Here is a 17547-nt window from a genome sequence, read left to right as displayed (position 1 = left end):
CATGATGTGGAAAGCCAGAGCACTGATTATTACACTAGTTACTGATTCTGATAGCTTCTAAAGCAGTGAAGCATGACATGGAAAGCCAGATCACTGATTATTACACTAGTTACTGATTCTGATAGCTTTTAAAGCAGTGAAGCATGACATGGAAAGCCAGAGCACTGATTATTACACTAGTTACTGACAGGTTGGACATCAGGTATATCCTTTCACATTTACTTTTACAGTTCTGCTCACACAGCACAAATATAAAGACCAATAAATGACTACAAAAACAAATAAATGTATAGCAATCTTTGTACCATTTTCAAACTAACTTAATGTGTCACCTTTGCTCTTAAATCATCTAACGTACTAAATCGAATGCACTCAGTGTTGCAATGGGCTTCCCCTCTTTGGGCTCCATTAGTTATCACTGCAAGTGAAATCACTGATAAAATGGTTGCTATACATCAAAGTACTGCCTCTGTTCTAGATTCCATGGCATTATAATAGCTTTCACAGTGCCCTGTGTGGCCACCGTTTAAAGAGTAAGACACAACTGATGAGCTGATACGTATCAATAAATATATCAGGAGGTAAATAACATTTTGTTGGAAAACATTTGAGCTTTCTTTCAATAATTGTTACTTAATTTTTTTTTTCAAAATATTAGAGAATGGTACTGAGGAGAAAGAAAAGCTTACTGTATTCCCAGATATCATGGTGATGGATTCATGGTGTTAAGAACAACCTGAAGAAATTTAAATTGTCTTAATTGCAGCTATCTCCAAGATGTGAGATTTATTAGTTCTGTGGGATACTCCAGTCCTCCTCTGCACCTTCCTTACCACAAAACTGTCCTTCTCCTCCAGTTTCACTGGCTACCTGATTTTTAATCCTCGGTTTATCCTTTGATAATAATGTCTTAATTGTGCAATCTTAAACTGCACCTCTATTTGTACACAACATATAGTTATGTCTTACTTTTTTATCTTTCAGTTTTCTTTTTTGCCATTATTTCTTAAGTTATATCATTTCCATCTTTTTCTTAGTCAACTCAATAGTGCCATCTTTAAATGTTACTGTAAAATATGGCTGTGATGAACAGTAATTGCAATAAAAATAAAAAACACATTTAATTTATTTGATCATAGCATATATCACAAACTAGAAATGATCGGGATATAGCAATGCTATGTGTGATTTTCAGCAATGACTGGGCTGATGTACTTGATTACTAGTAACATAAATTATACAGTCAAGAAATATAATAGGGAAATGTTCATCATCAAATGTGTCTCTAAGTTATGTATGTCACCTAATATTCATTTTAACTGCATTTATTTTCTAACTTTCTATGGGTTCAGTTCAGGTAAATGTATCTAAGCAAAGCACATTTTTGGTTGACACCCATGGAAACGACCCCGAAGAACAAGTTGATATGAACAAACTCAGAGAATTTCTATATACATATGTAAATGAGGCAACACTTCATAAATACATGTGACTCAAACATTATACAAGCAGAGAAAAAGTCATGAATAATTTACATGTTAGGTGTCAAAACAATAACAAATTAGCTGAAGTATGAAGCACTTGGAATATAATATATAAGAGAATACTGTCAGTGTAGACGGTATATTGCTATAGTAGTACATATACTGCACAATCAGCATGCTTAAACAATCTTTTTGCTTATTTAGATTATACCCATATGACATTTCATATACAACAAGATCCTTTACACATACTAGCTAAATGCTTTGGTAATTAAAATTATCAAAACTGTGCTAAATAATATCCTACCATTCGTACCTGAAAATTCAAAAGAATTATTTAACCCATTTTTCATCACAGGTAAATACTAGGCTAGATGCCCTAGTGGGCTGTTTTAAGCCTATCCAAATTCTCTTTCTGTGTTCCAATTAACCTATCCCATTGGCCTTACCCATCCCACGATCGATAATTATATATTACCACTAATAAGAAAACTGGGATCATACCATAGATAATTTGAGGAAACTCATGCATAGGAAAAATTTAGGAGCTGCCTCTGTCCATTAATAGTACAGAGGGCAGTCCTGGGTAAATTCTCTGTTTCTCATACATAGATCCAAGTTGCACTTGAATATGGACAGGAATGAACTTTGTTTTCTGTTGTTGGGGATTCTGTTCTAGAGCAGCAGTATCCTCTATGAGATATATAATACATTTAATATATGGACATAAATAATCTTTATTCTGCCATTGTAGAAAACTATGTCTGAAGCAGATCATAAAATGATCCACCACAGTTGTAACAGAAATAAATAAGAAAGGTCAATGTATAGACAAAGTGTTGGAAGATAAGGTCTGAGTGAAGAGTGTTGAGCTATTTAGCCAAGCTATGTCTAAACTTGTTCAGAAAGGACTTTGAAATGTTTTATATGACCTTATTATAGTGTATTTGTTGTACTGAAATTTGCCATATTTCATCTTTAACAATGTTTTGTGAAAGGTGGCAGGTTTGATTAGGTTTTAATGTTGCTACATTTTTTTAATTTAAGTTAAACCAAAAAGAAACTGAATGAAGTAAGAGAAATAAAGGAACAGGAAACTCAATATGGCAATTTAAGCACCTGTAACAACATTTAATTCCTACCTTTATATTCAAGAAACTTGTACAATTTTATAATATAACTTGGGAAGCAACTATTTACATAATATGTCTCGAAAGTGAATTTGTAATTGAAAATATGCACACCGTAATTTGAATTTCTACATTTTCAATCTTCATTCTTTCATGTTTTTTTTTTCTAACTTTCCACATTTCATCTATTTACATTATGATTTTGTTCTGAAACTGTCTAAAACTGCGATTAAGGCTAAGATTAGTAATGTACATTTTTGAATATATGTCATGATTAGCAAAGTATGAATTTCAGAATACTGTAGCTGCATGACTAAAGTTAGTTCTCCTCTTTTGTTGGGACGTGCAGTTTTCCATGTCTTGTTAATATATTTACTTGTAGCTGCAAATAACACAGACAAAAAAGTATGCTGATTCTTATTAACACAATCTGAATTTGAAGCATTAAAAAAAAATAATCTAAATGGATGCAGCCATTTTACCTGTGCACAAGTCCTGAAAACAAAGCTGAATTAATTGGCAGAAATAGTTCAAGCAGCACTCAAAAAGATATGACCCCATATGTTGTTTACCATATCCGCACATCTCCAACAAATAATTTGAGCTCTGCAAAACTGTTTTTAGAGTACAAATACTCCACATGTAAACTTTAGTTAAGAGTAAATCAGCAGAAAAAGGAAGATGTTTATGATGGAGGTAAGATTAACGTTTTTTCATTTTTATCTGTAATTTCTGTATCATAACTCTCAATTATGAATTCCCAAAATGTTGTGGGGTTGTGATCTTCAAAGTCTCTTAAGTGCTTATTAATAAAATATAGAGATGTTTTTTGAATTGTAAGAGCTTTTTTTAATTTTGATCAACAGTGAATACATCCACAGTACTTCTGAAATGACTTGAACCTTTTCTTGAGTATACTGAATTAATTGATTGTTTGACACTTAACTGTCATGTGTTTAGACAAGATCTGCTAAGAGAGAGTGACCATCTTCTAACCAGACAGTTCATTGCTTGAAATCTTTATTCTGCCAATGCAGAAAACTGCATCTAGAGAACATCAAAAAATGATCCACAACAGTTTTAACAGAAATTAATAAGAATGGCCAATGTATTGACAATGTGTTGGAAGGTAAGGTCTGAGTGAAAAATGTTAAGCTGTTTAGAAAAGCTAATATGTCCAAACCTATTGAGGAAGGTCTTTGACGTTTTATATGTGACCATGTTAGAATGTGCTTGTTGTATTGAATTATGCCATGTTTCATCTTTAACAATTTTTTTGTGATAGTTGGCAGGTTTGATTAAGTTTTATTCAGTAGAGGAATCTAGGTAACAAAATATGTTTTTCAAAGCTGTGACATACAAGTACATCTGAATGTCTTGGGAAGACAAGCATGTCCTCTCTCCTCCGAGAGAAAGTTACAGAAATGTAACTATAGGTTTGTTAGGATACCAAAGATATTTAAGAATTTTTTGCACCATTTCTTTACCAAAAAGGAGAAGACAAAAGGAAGTTCTAAGAGGAATATACAACATCTCTAGCAACAAGTTTATTTTATTATTTTTTTTCTCAGAACTGTTGAAGAGATAGAAACATATTAAGTTGATTCTGTAATAATTGATCTAAGGCTGCAGAAATTAATCCTAATTGTTTCTTGCCAGCTGGCAGAGAAGAAGATCCCCATGTGATATATTGCCAATTGGTCCACATTAGTATCCATTTTCAATTTAAGATTATCTGAACGTGAGAATGCAAATAATAAAGCTGAAGATTTATTTTTATTCTTCAAGTGAAGACATAGTTGTCTGCAACGAAGACAGATATTTGGAAAGAACACTGGTAGCTGTTTTGGAATACACTATAAAGATAGGAATACCATATGTAAATAAATAAATGTAATTGTACAGTCCCATACATGGACTCAAGTAACTGTAGACTCATTTCATTTAGTATTTTTTCAAGTTGTAGTGGCAAATATGAAGAAAGTATTGCAATGGACAACCTTGTTTTCTACTTCTGCTGATAGCAAATGGTGTAGAGGTAAGTGTTACTGTTTTAGATAATACAGAAGAGTTATATTTACTCTTCTACTTGTGTTCCTTTTGTTGTTGTTGTTTAGAATGCAACAAAATCATTACCATCTTATACCTTCAACAACTTTTTCATCACCCTAAACTAAATACAAGCCTTGTAAGCTGGAAACTGACATTAATTCGGTTAACAAGAAGGCCTCTTTATTTTTATTTAACATTTGTTGATTGGGAATGTCCGACTAGGTTCCACAGAGCCTGTTTTCAGCGGAGGCCCGGGGAGAAATGCTCCAGATGCATGTCTTTGGATGATATCTTAAGTTAAATAACCAGATACAATATTTTAATTGAGGTAAATCAGTTCTGATATGAGTAGTTATACATTTTTTGCTTTCATCTTTATGATGACTTTATAATAGATATTTGTGCCATTTATCAACAAGAATGTAAAAACTGAGGAGTTTTAATATACTGAGATCTGTTTTCAAAGTATAATGCCATGTAATAGGAATATTATCTGAGGCTAAAACTTTATTCAGTATCAGTATAAAACATTTGATATATAGACCAGTAGTTTCTATGTATTCTGTCTGGAATGCCTTCAAGTCAGGGAGACTTCACAATTTTCTGGACATTTACTACAGAGTTGCATTTCTGGCATCATATTAGGGTATACATTTGTTTTCAGTTTTATACTTTTTTAATTTCTCCAAATCTTTTGGGTTTCTAATACCATGACCGAAATGGACCACATTCCTAAGTCAAAGTATAATTAAAGTTCATAAAATTAGTATTGTTTCAATCTTTGATGTCAACCAGTAGTGTTCTTCGCAGCACCCACAATGTGTCCTGTAATGACTCCTTTTGCAATTTGTACAGAGTTACATGTATTGGTAGCATATCTAAATATGATTGTAGACTCTTCTTTATAAGACCTGTTGCTCCTACTATTATTGGAACTGTATCTTTCTCCCACATTGCTCTCATTTCTGCCTGCAAATCCTGATATTTTATGACTTTTTCTTTATAACAATGAGGGTTTTATATTCATGTAGCAGACATTAAATGTTTAAGCTCATATTCAGCATGGTTTATTTATATTCTTTTTTAATATTCCTGTTGTGTAATATACTAATTTCTGAATCTGAGTCTGTGATAAGACTTTTTATAGTACTGTTTCTAAGAAAATCTAAGAGTAAAACATCCGTATTTATGATATTTCTATTAAAGATTAGAGCATGAAAGTATAACTTCAAGCAAGTTTTTATGCCATTAGTGTTAATATCAACTTTCTTAGTTTCCAGTTTGTACATGGCTTTAGCATTGCTGCTTAAAGTCATTAACTTTAAACATCTAGGGAAATGTTTATAATGATTAGGTGACGTGAACAAAAATTTTTAATGTATAGTGTGCCATAGTCTCCTTTTTCTGATACGTTCTGAAAATTGTTAAAGATACTCAAGATATATGTCTGCCTTTCTTGATCAAAGTGTGCTTTCATTAGAGCACTAGTTGAGTGCAAGTATTATTGAATGAACAATTAGTCAAACACTGCAGCTGTTGAGCAGAGGTACATGTGGGTCTCTGTTCTTACTGCTGAAAGTTTCAGATATTCCAAATGTTTCATCATTGAGGACAGCAGTGGGTTTGCTAGTGTTTCTAGGTTATAGTTAGAGGAAGAGCTAGCTTAGGGACTAGATTTAATATTTTGCATGCCTGCTGAAGTATATAGCATAAATGTTTAAGTATCTTGTATAGTGATAGTTGTAGTGAAAGTTTTTTTTTTGTTTGTTTTTTTGTGAAGTAAGGTGTAGGTTTAAGGACAGTGGCAGGGTTAGTTATAGCACACATTACTAAGGTGGTATGTGGGGGATGAGTGAAGCCCTCACTGTACCACCACCAGCTTAGTAATGTGTGTTAACTGTAACCCCATCCCTAACCTCAAACCAAATCCTACACTTTACCTTTCAGAAACCTTTTCTGCATCATTATTACTATCCAGGCAATTTTGGTTTGATTGTAATGGTAGGGGTTTGTATTTGAAGATCAGAAAAGGAAACTGTTTTGTTTCTATTTTCAGTCTAATTTATTTATTTATTTATTTGTTTGTTTATTTATTAATTTATTTATTTCAGTTAGTGAATTGTTTTGGTATGCCAGCATTGTTGAAGTGTGAGTCAATGTTTGCACATTTTGTTTACTTGACATTTGCTCATATATTTAAATATATAAATATATGCTCATTTGTGTGTGTGTGTGTGTGTGTGTGTGTGTGTGTGTGTGTGTGTGTGTGTGTGTGTGTGTGTGTGTGTGTGTGTGTGTGTGTGTGTGTGTATGTATGTGTGTGTGTGTGTGTGTGTATTTCATAGGGCCAGATATTTGAAAGGCAATAGGTAAAAAACTTTCTTACACTGTGAAGGACACCAATGAGATAGAGAAAAGGCAAACACTACTAAAAACTCTTTATGTCCACCACGGCAGTAAAACTTAATAGTAAAATCAAAATTTTAATAAAAAGAATATAGCATAAAATAAGCAGTCCTCAGTCTTCCAATAAGCGCTTTCGGCAAATAAGCCTTCCAAAAGGAGGCCAGCTATCAGAGAGGTATAATTTCCTTCATTGTAATTAGGTTCATAGGTTCATAGGTAGGTACTAGGCTATCGGCCCTAGGGCCCATACAAGCCTAGCCAAAAAATGTACCCTGGCTTTCGCCACCCAAGAAAATTATTTTCCTGTGCCCCTGTCAAGCAGAGCCACAGAAGTGATCCCCAGGATGAATTTCCCATTTCCCATCCAATCATCAAGATTTTTCTTGAAGAGTGCTAATGAGGAGCTCTGTTTGACATAGATAGGTAGTCTGTTCCAGAGTATGGGAAGTCTCTGGGAGAGGAATCTATCCCTCCGGCATGTTCTGTTTATTGTGGTGACAAGGTTAAGGTCCCTAGAGCGTGTAGCTCAGAGGGATTGGGATTTCTTTAAGTGGAGCATGTCCAACAGCTCTGGGTTTGACATAGCTCTGTGCATAATACTGAGTCCTAACTCTCATATTAAATTTAAAAAAGTAACAGGTCTGGACGAATGCTGTATCTCCCTGGTACTCCCATTCAAATTATTTGACAAGGTTATGTAAAGTGAGCCAGATGTTTAAAGCAAGTGTTTATAGCCAAATAAATCCCCTGACTAAATACTATCCAGCATCACTTGATAAAATGTTATGATTAAGTAATCTCTTTAAATGTAATTCTCTAATTAGGATATAATAATTGTTATATTCCAATTTACTATAACTGTTAATAATGATAATAACAACAGAACTTTGTTCAAGCAGTAATGTCAATGTGGCCTGTAAGAACTGCCAGTACCACAGATATTGTAAAGATGTCTTTTTCAACACTGACTTTTAGTCAGAAATTATAAACATTGGGCCTGATTCCAGAAGACTTAGTCTCAGTGTATGTTTAAGCAATAACCAATGAGAGAGGTGGGGTCTATGAAGATTTACCCACAGCTGATGTGGTTTGATCATGAGTGCAAAGCCCCAGTGATTAAACAAAGCCAACCATGGGTGAATTTTCATATAATCACACTCCTAACTTGGTTATTGCTATTATACTATAAGCTGCTTACCTTTCTTAAATAATGTCTTGGTATAACAATGCCATAGTGTTTCTCGGCATTGTTTCCTGTTCTTCCACTTTTTTGAGTACTCTGCACATACTTGCTCAGTATATCAGTGCTGTTCAATATTAGCAATGGAGAAAAAAAAATAATATCCTTTGCCTCTTCTTTGTTTAAATCCAGGCAGTTCAGAGGTACAAGAGTCTGCTCAGAAATACAAGGAAAGTCAGGTGAATTTCTTTAGTTTTGCAGAACATACCTTATTTTCCTTGTATTTAGTCTGCCCTTTGTATATACATCTCAGCCTCTTGGCTCAAGAAATGTGGGTAAAGTCTTAAATAATGGGGGACAAAGGCCCTCAAATAATGACAGATTGTGAATGTTGCTCTTATAAACTTAGAAAGCTGTTAGAATAACAATATTTGTGTTAGCATACATTGCCTGAAGGACATGAAGTCTGAAACTCAAATGCATGTCATTATTTAGTGACATCACTCCTCAGTGATTTGTCAGAAAACTTCAAATATTTGGAAGAACAGACCAAAAATATAATGCAAAAATCTTGACATTCTGTAGAAATCTGGACAGTTGCGAGGTATGCCTCTATAACATATATGAATGGAAAAAAGTCTGGCTAGTCAATGGTACTTCAGCAGCCAGACTTTATTTCTACTGGTATATACTTGATTTCCAGTGGATACTCTGGTCAGTTTGTCCAATTAGTGTGCTCATTTTTGAATAAAAATAACCTATCATTGTATGATATAGCATGGCTGGGTGTGGGTTATGCTGGATTTACCCATGGTTGCTGAGGTGTGGTCATGAAGATGAAGCCTGAGTGACTAAATAAAGCCATCAGTGAGTAAATCCAACATTACCCAGACCCACCTATTGGTTATTGCTATTATACAATGACATTATTTAAAGAAAAAAAAATACTTTCCTTAATTTATGTCATTGTATAATGGCACCATGGTGTTCTTCCACTTTATTTTTATGTCTTGGGCTGCCTGATGCATTGCTTATGCATATGGGACTTACATTCCCATGCCTACACAGTACACTGGTGGTTTGGAAAGAAATGTAGATGGTGAAGGTGTTCATAAGCTACTGTTTTAGTTGTGATATTTTGCATATAGGACGAATCCGGTATATTTTTCATTTCTTTTTTTTTTTTAACATACCTGATTCTTCTTGATTGCAGAACATCATGGCTGACTTAGTAGCTTATAAACATCTTCCAGATTTACAATGTTGTTTGTTGTCTGGAAGCATATGTCTCAGCCTCTTAGAGCAAGAAATCTGGACAAAGCCGTAAATAATGGGGGGGGGGGGAATAAAAGTCCAAAAGTAGGGACAGTTTTTGAGTATTGCTGTAAAAAATTAAGAAAATTGATAGAATAACAGGTTTTGCATTAAGAATTAATTTCCTGAAGGTTATGAAGTCTGAAACACAAATGTCTGTCATTGTTTTCTAACTTTAACCTTCAATGATTTCTTAAAAAAAAAAAACTTTTATGAGAAACAGACCAAAAATCTGAAGCACAAATCTGGGCATTCTGTAAAAATATGTACAGTTGAGAGTTATGCTTAGAAGTTGTATATGCTAATAAGAAAGTCCAGCTGTTCCATGATTTTTCAGCAGCCAGACTTTTCCTGTTGGTATATTCTCGATTTACAACAGGCATGCTGGTTGGGATGACCAATCAACATGTTCATTATTGAATGTTAATGGCCAGGCACTGCATAATAACACTTACACTGAAAGCAGTGTGAGGACAGGTTTTCTAGAATCTGGTCCCCATAGATAGGCCTTACACCACAGTAGGTCACTTATACTGACAGCAAGTCTTTTGGAAACAGAACAAAGTTACACTGAGAGCAATTATTTTGGAATCTGGCCCATTATGTCTGGGACTTGCAGTTATGATGAAGTCTGAATGAGGAAGTCAAAGCTAGAATCAGGGGGAGTGCAGACAATTGGCACATACTGTAATGGGTATTTTATAGCCTGAGATGGGTGATAGGATGCACACTGTGGGACAGATGAGCTCCTCAGAGCAGAAGCAAAAGTTGCTCCAATTGGAGAGAAGGTTAAAGAGTGCAGATTACAGTGGTTCAGGCACATGTTTAGGAAAGCAGAAGAAAATCTGGTGAAAATGATTTGGGATCAACTTGAAGAAGGCAAGAAGAAATTAGGGCATTTAGCAAAGAGATAGAATGGATTATGTGAGAGAGGACCTGTGACAGTCAATGTAATTATTAAAGAAGGTAGGAATGTGGCACTGAATTGAGAGAGATGGCAACAGCTGACAGTATACCATGTCCCAGTGTAGAAAATGGGAAAAGAGGGCTGTTTTTGATGATGATGATGATGATAATGTAGTTGTCCTTGTTGTTCTTTGAACAGGTTGTTGTTGTGTCTTTCGGCTTATCCCAGTTAGGGGTCACCACAGCAGAACTCCGGTCCGCTAATGATTGGTAGTGGATTTTTATGTGACAAGTTACCAGCCCTGACGCACAACCTTCAATGAAGGCACGCCCATTCATGCATGCCTCCACACAGAAGACGCTCTAGCTGAGAATCAAACGCAACAACGTCTTGCTGTAAGGTGACAACGCTACCGCAGCACCACTACCGCAGGACAGTAAAAATGACCCTCTGCTATCATAACCACATATGAATGAGTTAGTGTTTAAATCTGTAAAGCTATACTTTTCTGAGCTTCTGTAAACCTGACGTGCACCACATTTGTCAACTAGGACCTAATATCAGTGATGTAGCTAGGGTGAGATGAAAGGGTGGCTTCCCCAACTGTTATGAGTGTGACTGGCCATGCTGATTCGTGGAAGTAAGGTACTGGGAATGAATTGCCAACATTTGTTTTGTACTGAAGTTCAGTAATGATGCCATCATTCAGTGTTCATTGATTTAAACAGTTGATACGGCTAAATGAATGAAAGGAATGAATGACTTTCTGTAATATACAAAAACTTAAGGAAAGATAAGACTTTTTTTCTCCACAAGTTCAGTTTCATAAGTTGCCGTTCTGGGATTGCTCAGGTCACCAGTTGATTTAGCTACTGATCTATTACAGATCAGATATTGTCTTCACCTGCATTCAGCCTTCTTAAATGTTCATAGGTTCAAATGTCAATCTTATGAGGATCTAAACTTCAAGGACCATGATTGCCATGAACCCACACTGATATTTTCTACTTTCCATATGTACTTGGACTATTTCTGATACAAATTAATCACTTGCTTTCTTGTATTATAAGGGGAAGCTTATGCCATACTCTTAGAAAGTGCTGTGTATTTAGCTATCACATTTTTTTGTGGTTATTTATATTTAATATTAGGTTCCCTGATCTTGCATTAGCAATTCCACCATGTTGACCATAGTACAGACTTTTAGATAGAGCTGCATTAGACTCTACCTTACAGAGCTGGCAGAAGTCACCTTTCAGTAACCTGTAAGAAGCGCAATATAAAGAAACTTATTGAAGCCTTTTTTAACAGTTCAAGATTTCCAAGGTTTTGATTCTTATAGTAAGTCCAACTGTTTTTTTTTTTTTTCTTCAGGTGATTTATTTGAAGGCTACAAAATGCTCTGTTGTGTTCAATAACAAGATGGATCAGTAAGGTCTAATGTGGGAAAATAATCTTCCTAGAATATATAAACATACGCTTTAGAAACAGATGGGATACAGAATATGCTATTCTGACATTTGTTAAAATCACAGTGGTCAGAGCTTAAATTTTTGCTTACAGTTATTATTTAGTGATGGTGCCATCTTTTCCAATTTGTCCATTTGCTATCCGGTCATAACAGAGACAGAACTGAATTTGCTCTATCTGCATGGCATCCTGGTCTCCAGTTGTCCACACTCCCTCCACTCATTCTGCATGAAGTTTGGGAATTATCCCACTTGTGAGACATATTGCCACAGTAATCTAATCAACAGCATAGTACAATGTATAGGTAACTTAAACCAGCATAACGTAGAATGTCCACATGCTGTATTTTTCTTTTTAATTTTTATTTATTTTTTTTGTTGGTAACCAACCTTAATGGTAGATTTTGAATCAATCACAGTAGTAATTCATATAACCCCTCTCCACTCCCCTCAGTAGTCACTTCTTTGGATGGGACGGGGTATTATTTTCCATTTATTTATTTCTCACTTTATTTTGCCTTCTAGACCAGGACATTTAACTATAGGATTCATCCTCTAATGTAGGGGTCAGGAAAGCTCTCTGAGTTTTTATGTATCTGTATATCCCTCTTATACTTGCATGTCTCTTTGTGTAGTAGCAGAAGTACTGCAACAATGATCCATTCTAATGTCTACCATTTTGGTGAGTTACACCACAAGTGCAGTTTGTATTTTGTATTGAATAATACATTTCAAAATTGTAAATTGTATCTTACCATTAAAGATGTATAACACTCTTTTTGTTAAGTTCAACAAGAATAATGTTAGTTTTGATTGTGTTTCGTGCAAATATTATCAGCTTACATATGCTGGTATATGTATTGCAATTGCGAGATGTAGCAGTCATAGGCACAAAGAAATGTTATTCATGTCACCCAAAAGGTGTGGCATGAATTGCAGTTTGTGACTCCTGTGATTCATTTTATGTAGTGGAGACTATTAGAACATTGGCAGAATGGCTCTATGAGCATCTTTATGGTGTAAAAGATGGGAGGTTGGCATAATGGTTAAGGTGTTTGCCTTACAAGCACAAGGTGCAGGCTTTGATTCTCACATTGAGTAATTGGCTAGGCTTAAATTGTCCTACAAGGGCAGTTAGCCTAGTACTAATCTATGAATCTATAAAATGATACCAACTTGGATAGTGCTCTAAATATGCATGCTTTGTTATGTACACATTTTAGAAAATTATTTTTTGATGAGTACAGCAAACTTTTAGAGGAGGAGAAGTAAAAGCATTAATTGAGAAAACAGATTTAGAGTTGCAATTAAGGTTTAATGCCTCTGTCCCTTCAAGACTGAAGTGTACTTTTACTTATGTCACCAAAAACTGAATGACCACTTTATCTGTGGTGACTAGTTTGTATTTAGTCGTATCTGTGATGTTCATCAATTAAGCATGGTTTTTTACTCACATTTTTAGTTTTGTAGAAGTCATTTTCAAGTTAGTGCTTAACTGTTGTGTATTAAAGTTCTTATTTTCATTTCAACACCTGCACTCCTTTGTTCTAATCGGTTAGTATATGGATAAACATGTATTAAGTTAACTTTGCCAGGGAAACAAGACTGATCTAATAATGAGAACTGCCCCAAAGTTTTTAACTCTATTAACTGACAAATCAGTGAAATCACTGTCTTGTTTTATGGTTTTACTATTAAATGTTTTAAATTCGGTGTTAGTGTTGATAAGTAAAAAAAAATGTAATTAAGAATATCCAACCAGAAGATGATGTCAGTACAAAAATGTCATATCATACACAGTTTTGATACCCTAGAGTTATTGAGCTAATTTTGAGCTGAGTAAAACTTAATAAAGTGTTAATTCCTGGATGACTTTATAATATGTACAAAGGCTTGCTTATAGTTTAGGGTGATTGTAGACTTTCTAATTAAAAATGACATCTGTTACATAACTTCTTTTTTCATGTTATATAACTTCTTAATCACAATGGTAGCGCTCTTTGTTTCCAGGGAACTGCATTGCAATATGACATTATCTGCAGTTCCAGCACCAACATGTATCTCTGCTAGGATATAAGGACATAGAAAGAGGCAAACATCTGTGTATATAATTCTGGCAGCCATCTATCATTTATCAAATATTAGTGACTGCAATTCAATTACATCAATCATAGGCATTGTTATGTGGTAAAATGTGGTAGAGATTTATCCATGGCACTTCTCTATGGCATAACTGTATTAAAAATCTTCACAGAAGTCTTGGAATTTTGCAGCCTTGGTTATTATAACTTTCTTCTCTTGTGCCAAGTATTTTCATGTTCCGTGCATAACATTCCTAACTCTTTATCTATTGTTTATAAGAAGAAAAACAATATATTTGCCAAATGTCAGTGGCTAATTGAGGACTGCATATAACATATCTAGTTTTGTGCATTACAACAATGCTGCTTCTTTTAGTGCATTTATGCTGAATGCTCTAATCCTGTTAATTAGAAGGTAGTCTATCCTGAGCAGCATTTTGTTATAACAGCATATAGTTATTTGGTATGCTACTGAATTAAAGCCTGGTAGATAGTCTTCTGCAGTTATAAGCAGTTGCCGTGGCATATTAACATAGGTTAAAGTGGCTGCCGTGGCATATTAACATAGGATAATCTGCATACTGAATCTGATTCGAATGCAGAGAATGGCAGGCCATTTGCAGGACACTCTGTACTTTACCAGCTGTTATATTTCAGGTATATGATTTGTGGTGAAATAAAATCTTTCTCTGCTACCTTATGATTTGATTTCTGTCATCATACTATGAAGAGTGTTTCTTCAGGTACAAGAAAAGTGTGGTACAATACTTTGCCTTTATGATACTTAGTTGCACTGTGGGGTATGGTGGGAGAAGCCCTGCTAACTTAGAATCAGTATTTTCTATTAGGTGCATAGCATACTACTACAGATATCACCAAAGAGTAAAGTATTAGTGACCCAAACCTTTGTAAATATTGATGTTATTAATGTGCACAGAACTATTATAGCGAGTCTTTTGTAAGCACAACAGTTACTTTAAGTAGGAATGTTTCTTTACTGTAGTAAGCATGTTTCTTTAAGAAGAGAGAGAAGCTTTGCCTTATTAACCAGAGTGGATTTATATAATAAAGAAATTAATGCTGTCTATCAGGAGGACTAAAAAAAATAGAGTGTTGTTTGTACTTCCTGATGTTTAGAGCAGCAGTTCTGGAAGACTGACAGCTGAAGTGAAGAAAGACCTGGATGATGGTACAAGGAGGAAGCTAGAGATCATTCCTCTGACTGGGAAGCTTAAAAGGAAGGAGGCACACTGAAATAGTCTATAACCCTGTGGCACTGTACTGTGGTAAAGTTGCTTGCTGTATACCTTCTTTTAAGAGCAATAAGACATACACAGTCCTGTGATGTGAGCTGGGATTTTATTTCCTTTGTCAAGTGCACCAGTGTGTTGGTTAGGATGACATCTGTTGTGCAATTACTGCAGAACAACACAACTGCAGCCAAAGTGATGGTGGCAGTAACCAGATAAATGCTGACACCAAGAACAGCTCCACCACTAAAACAATTAACCAGAAAGGAGGATGAAGAAGCATATCTTGTCATCTTTGATGGTGATACTCACCACGAGGAATGGGACTGAAACAGCTGCAACAGTATCTTTTCAGCACAGCTAATTGGAGAACTGCAGAAAGTCTTCATGGATGTGGAAAGACTTGAGTCTCAGTAGTACAAAAAAGGTTAAAAAGGTGTTAATTCACAGATGTTTCTGGTATTGCTACCTAAGCGATATTTTTTTTTCTTATAACAAAATGCAAGATCACAATTCTTAAAGCATAAATTAATTGATGGTTAGATACCGAGGCTCAAAATACCAAAAATAAAATGGTAGAAATGTTAGCCATTGACAAATGTAAGAGATCTTTACCTTGTGTTTTCAGAACATAGATATTTCAAACTGATTTTTAGGACTCTGAAAGTTTATACAAGTAGAAAGATTGTTGTGGAATGAAATTATGAATGTAACTGAACAGCATTGACATATAGTAAATCATGTGTCAAATATTGGTATCAATCACAGTGTATCGACTATAGATGTTTTCCATTTTAACTGAGGAAAAAAATGACAAAGGTAGTTTTTGGAAAAGTGAAAGTAACACTTTTAAACCAGCGAACACTAATATCGCTAAGAGCATGATACTGTTGATGTTACACATATGGAAAAATATGCATTATCTGCTTGAATGAAAAAAGCTATATTCTGTTACTCTGTTAGTGTAAAGTTAATTGAGTGCACTGCCTTAACTGGTGGAATAGACCTCCAAAGTCTACTAGATTGAGGCACTATGACCTTGTTGATAAAGTGACAGTATGTATGTAGTAAAAATACAATCATTGTTAACAAAGATATTGAATTAGTATGCATTCATGAAACTAAGGTAAGCATCCTACTCTATCATTAGTAGTATCCATTCATGCCGATAAAAAAAAGAGTATCTCATTCCATCTTGCCCCATACTTATAAGCAACATATGACTTCTGTAGCAACCCAATGAACAGTTGCTGCTATCCCCAAGCTTTACTAGGCAAGTAGGTAGTGGAAATTGCCAGGCCTTTCTGCCATATCACACACACATACACTGCATGCACACCTAGGGACAATTCAGGAATTCCAGTTAATCTACTGCATATCTTTGTGAGATGAGGAAACTAGAGAACTGGAAAAAACTCACACTTACACAAAGATGGCTTGCAGACTACAGACATAAGGCACCCCTAGACAAGAATTATACTGGAAAACCCTCTTCTTTGTCGGGTAACAGTGCTACTCAATCTGCCAACCAATACTCTATTACTTATCTAGAAGAGCAAGCTGTGCTTACAGAAAGTAATTCATCCTGTTGCTGTAATACCCAGTTTAGCATATGAACACAATAACAGGGAAATATTTTACCCACTTTAAAGATTTGTGGAAGAAGTGGAAAGAAGGTAGTCCTTTTGAAATATCAGCCTATAAGCATGGGTAAGGCCAGCAAGTGGATAAGCCTGTAGGCTGTAGGTTCTGTAGAACCTCTGGCTAACTAAGAAAAAAGTGGCAGAGCAACCACCATGCATATTAACTAGAGGGAATGAAGCTAACAAACACCAGATCTTAGTGTTATAAAACCATGAAAGTTATGAAAATGTATCTTCTGAGAAAAAGAGGATGAACCCTACACCATTTAAAGCCAGCTCTGTTAGCAGAGAAGGAGAACAACCTAATTATGGTCAAGACAGCACTATTTCAGTTAGTAAGTCATGTGCTGCCAGGGAGGAAAGACATGCCTACCCTACTGTGAGGAGTCAGATCTAGTCTCAGGTTTTGTAGAACAAAACGAAGGTGGACCACCACATAAAATAAAATAAGATAAACTTTTAATGACAAAAATAAGCGCTTTCACATACCATCAATGTACGCTTCATCAGATCTTAAAACACAACTAGTAAAGTCTCGTTTTTATATACAGCAGCAGAATAATTAATCATATTCAATCAATCAATTAGCTAATTAGTTGACAATCCATTAAGATTTTCATAGTGTTTAGGT

The sequence above is a fragment of the Protopterus annectens genome, chromosome 7.part0, assembly GCF_019279795.1.
Source record: "Protopterus annectens isolate FY-2018-M chromosome 7.part0, PAN1.0, whole genome shotgun sequence".
Taxonomy (NCBI): Eukaryota; Metazoa; Chordata; order Ceratodontiformes; family Protopteridae; genus Protopterus; species Protopterus annectens.
This window is presented reverse-complemented; position numbering follows the sequence as displayed.